General features: G+C 29.5%; 1 long non-coding RNA gene across 1 annotated transcript; it reads right to left on the minus strand.

Moving 5' to 3' along the window:
* Positions 1–4199: 4199 nt before the first annotated feature.
* On the minus strand, positions 4200–4881 carry LOC101250998 (uncharacterized). Its single transcript, XR_182841.5, has 2 exons — positions 4727–4881; positions 4200–4644 (listed from the first exon to the last, which is right to left on the minus strand). It is a non-coding gene; the product is annotated as an uncharacterized lncRNA (long non-coding RNA).

The following is a 4881-nucleotide window of genomic DNA, read 5'->3' on the forward strand; positions in this document are numbered from 1 at the left end:
GTACCTTTTTTTCTTCAGAAAGACTCAGGTCTTCTAAAGAATAAACTAGCTCATCTAATTCATTCACCATTCTTGGGAGCTCATTAGTATAGAAAAACCTTGACGAAATATGATTTCTTCTATCTGCTTTTATGAATCTTCCCTTCAAGAGCAAATATTTCTGCAAGTTCCTTACTTTAACTTCTTTAAGCGAATAATCTATTGCCTTTTGAAAACTCATCAAGAGTTTCAATTCTAATTATCAACTTGCATAACAATATTTGTATATGCTTCATGCATTTTGAATCGATTTAATCCTTATAAAGATTATAAACAAGTTCTCCAAAAACTTGCACATACTTAAGATTTTGAATCCTTCATGACTTTTCATATTAATTTTGTCAAGTGATAACATTCAATATTAAATGTATGATATATATATTCTAGTGACTAGATTGCAAGTCAAATAAGCTTTACGCTTACCAAGATGCATCATTCCACTTTTCACTTGATAATTATTTCTATACAAGTATGCTTTAATAGATGTTGAATTCATATCCTCGTAATCTTTTACAATATTGCGCACTATTGTATCAAAGATATCGTCAATGATATATCATTTTGTATCGATTCACAATACGACAAAACTTATTGAGATCTCATCACTTCATTATTTTTAGGTAGCTACCCCTCTCATGGGGTTTCATAAAGTGTTATGTCGTAGGCTCTCCAAGAGCACATTGTCTCCTTATTATGATCATTTTGATTCTTTGATCCTCCCCATTGGTTAGTCTATCATGCTTCATGTATGTAATAGACTTTATCCTTAAGGGACATTCAATAGGAGTATTTACAACTTTTGTGTTGCTTCTAATCTCCCCCTTATGTTAGACAAACTAACATATATCTCAATCTTTTGGAGAATCTATCTTTGTGCATCATAGTATATTCATTAATCATATATTGCACATCAAAATTATCAGATGAAAACTATTTGGTCCCTGACCATAAATCAATTAACAGAAAAATTGATCATAACTTATTGGTTTGATTCATACAACTATGTTTGTATGTAATATCATATTTCATATCAACATATGAAACTTTATTTTCATAAACAATGATTTTACTATTTGAGACATTTAGTGTCGCATCATCTTGAGTATTTATCAATATTATCAAGATAAACTGTCTTGATTACACATTCTGAAATTGTGCTCTTAACTCAATTATTTTTGCACAAACAATTTCGTGAATGTCAAACTACATGTTGACAATAAATGCACATGTGATTATCTTATAGATGCATCTTTTTTATCATATCACATGATATGTGAATGGGCCGATATTCACCTTTTATAACTTTCAGAATTTAGGGATATAGTCCCAACTTTATCACGAGAACAAGCAATGTAAAAAGTTCTTGAAGAATCTTCTAGTTTTTCAATGCATGTGCATTACTCAGTATGCACATCTTTGGGATGACCAAATTATTCATGATGACTAATAAAATTATTAGTACTCGTAAATTCCAAGTTTACTACGCCATGTGCCTCTTGCTTTAGTAAATTTCTGATTTACTATTATATGAGTAAATTTCAATTTTATTAATTCAAGTGTAATTTTTAAATTTATTTCTTCTCAATTACTTTACCCTTTAGGTGAATCGTGATTCCATCATTGAATGAACTAATCTGAAGAAAATTGTGCATGTAAACATATTATTTGTGTCAACATTTTTGCAAATATCAAGTTGAGAGATAATAATAGACACACATGAGACCATATAGAAGAAATATTCGTTAGGACCATTAAATATCTAAACAATCCAGCTGGTGGATGACTAGATCCACAAATATCTGTATACGTTCCTAGAAGCCCGAAGATAAAACATGAAACTTTTCTATAATACATGTCTTCTTAGAGACATTCTTGGTGATACCACATCATTGACCAAGGTCGGAATCTTTCTCATGCCTAGCATGGTGGCTTACACCTCATTCCCTTCAGAGAATGGATCCATATTTTAGCATTAATTAGAAGTTCTCATTCTTCAGGATTGGAACACAAACACGTGAGCTTATCAAATTATGATAGCTAGTACCTCATTTCATATTTATGTGCATTATTCAATCACTTGTATTCTTTCAGACATATTATGCACTAATACAACATTTACTTTTGTAATGGAGTAAATTCAGTAAATTTCATGACTCTTCATCTAAAACACATTAGTTTTTATTTAGTCATTATTATATCATCAATATGGTGCATTAAGACTCAAATTCAATGCCTTATCCATATAAAAGTGTCTTAGGTCATAAATCGACGGGTCTTGAACCCAATATCTTATCATCATAGTGCATTAGGAGTTTAACCCAATGTCTTACCCTCTTTGTGCGATTAGACATAAATCCATCGTCTTATTCTTTTGGTGCGATAAAACTTAAATCTATCGTCTTACCCACAATGAGGCTCAACCTCAAGCCTTCAAAATAATTTAATTTTATCATTTTTTATGATCATTAATATGATCGTACATTATAATTACACACAGAATTGAGATTATTGATTTCTTATAATTAACATTAGTAGTTGATAAATATAGCTTAATAGATCACATGCCTCATACAAAGGTTGAAAACATATCTTTCACTAAATTGTGCTTATTCAATTATTAATATAAATTAAGGAATTCTCTTCTCATCCGTTTAAATTAAACGTATAAAACTTTAAATACTTACTCCAGATGGTAACTCCAGATTTTTCACATAAATAATTATAACGTAAAGATAAATCATACCTTGAAGATATAAGAACCTTATTGCATAACTTATGCAAAATCTCTTTTGCACTTTTCCCGTCTTCTTCATCATTCTTTATGAATAGAACAATCGTGTTGATAACGTGTTATGAAACTATATGAATTTAGAAGAAGAAGAAAGTAGGGAGAAGAGAAAAGATTTCTTATTCATCTTGAAGTATATTCATGATTCATTGATCTTCCTCAAAATCTCTTTACAATGAAGGAAAACTCTTTATTTATAGGGAAAACCTTACTAGGTCCCCAAGTAGGATTCCTAACCATATCCTACAAGGACTCCACATAATTAGACATTCACTATAATACAAATTGTTTATAATCGGGAAATTATTTTACAAGTACCATTTTTCATAGGTAATTTGCAAGTAAAAAAAAATGGAATATGTTTGGAAGAAAAATCCAAGAAAAAGTTATTTGCAGATTTAGCTAGAAATAATTAGTTGAAAATTTATTTAGAAATAATTTTACATGTTACAAATTTTGTTGAAAATTTATTTCTTGAGGATTTACTTGGAAATTTTCTACTTGAAGAATTACTTGGAAATTTTTATTGATTTGAATTTTGTTGGAGAATTTTAGAGGAATGCATACTTGAAAATTTTTTAAATACAATTTAATTGGAAGTTTTTCCTTGGAATCTAAGGATTTGTTTTATTTGGAGTCTTAAAGGAATATTCTCTTTAAAATACATTTGACAAAATTAAAAAATATAATAATATAAAAAATGACAATGACATTAGAATGAATTTTATTATTAAATATTTACTCTATTTTTAGATTAAATAAATTATTATACAATAATATCAATCTAATACGGCGGTGGAACATTACCACAAATGATATGGATATGTTTACTCTACATTCTTAAAAAGTTTTTTTTGTCTCTAAAAGAAATCAATCTTGAAGATATTATTGCTGAATTTTAAACTTAACGATTTTCTTGTTTGAATGATAACTTTACATTCTGGTAAATCTTGGCACATCTCATTATAGTGCATTACTGCTAAGATGATATACATTTCTATTTTCTAATTCTTGTTGGAGATAAGATATGTGAGGATAGTGCTAGAGAGAAAATTGTAGTTAATGAGCGTAGGATTTAGTGTTCTTTCTTTATTTTGGTTTTTTCAAAAATATTTGCACCTGGAATAGTTTTATTTTTTAGTTTACACGGTCTATATTCGATATATAACTCATATATGAGTTTTGTGAGATAGTTGAGATTTTTCTATCATTTACTAGAATTTAGGACCATGAGTAGTAGAATGAAAAAAAATCATGTTAGGGGCGGGGCGCCACCCGTTGAAATGCGCAAATTTAAATTTAATCGGACTCCAATATGAATACTAAACACCGAATGAAAAAACAATATATCCACTATAAAAAATATAGAGCATGTTGCTAACTACGAAAATAATATATCCATCTTCAGTTGCAATTGTTGTTCAAAATCATCTAATCAGATCTCCATCAAATGACTTCAAATTTATAGATAGAATCCCTTTAGACTAATCCAACAAATCTAAACAACACTTCAAATTTCTCTCTCTCTCTCGCACGCACACTCAAAGAAAAGACACGATTTGAAATTCAAATCCACTTCTTCGAGCTTATTCAACCATCGTGAGTTAGAGTTATCTTTCTAATTTGATTTTCTTTATACAAATCTTACAAAATCAGTACTCTAACAACTAGTAAAGTCCAAAACATATTTAGAAATCAAGTTTGTTAACTTACAAAAGAGGTTTGCACTGGAAACATGAAATAGTATCAGTGGTACAATGATTTTAATCGCCTTTCTTTGATAGCCACATCTCAAAGACTTGCCTATAACAGCAGACCTGAGTTCATTATGGACGACATAATAGCTTTAGCGAAAAGAAAAGAAAAACTCGCAAACAGATGTAAAAATAGCAGCAGCACCTTAGAAGCACTTCTTGTGGACAATGGATGGACCAGATTTTTCGTACTCGCCATTCAAAATCCACATCTGATTAAGCACAAAACATGTTCAAGTTAGCAACAACGCAGATAAAAAGAAAAAGTTTAAAATTACAAAAGTATATGCAAGAGAAGAT

This window comes from Solanum lycopersicum, chromosome 6 (assembly GCF_036512215.1).
Source record: "Solanum lycopersicum chromosome 6, SLM_r2.1".
Taxonomy (NCBI): Eukaryota; Viridiplantae; Streptophyta; class Magnoliopsida; order Solanales; family Solanaceae; genus Solanum; species Solanum lycopersicum.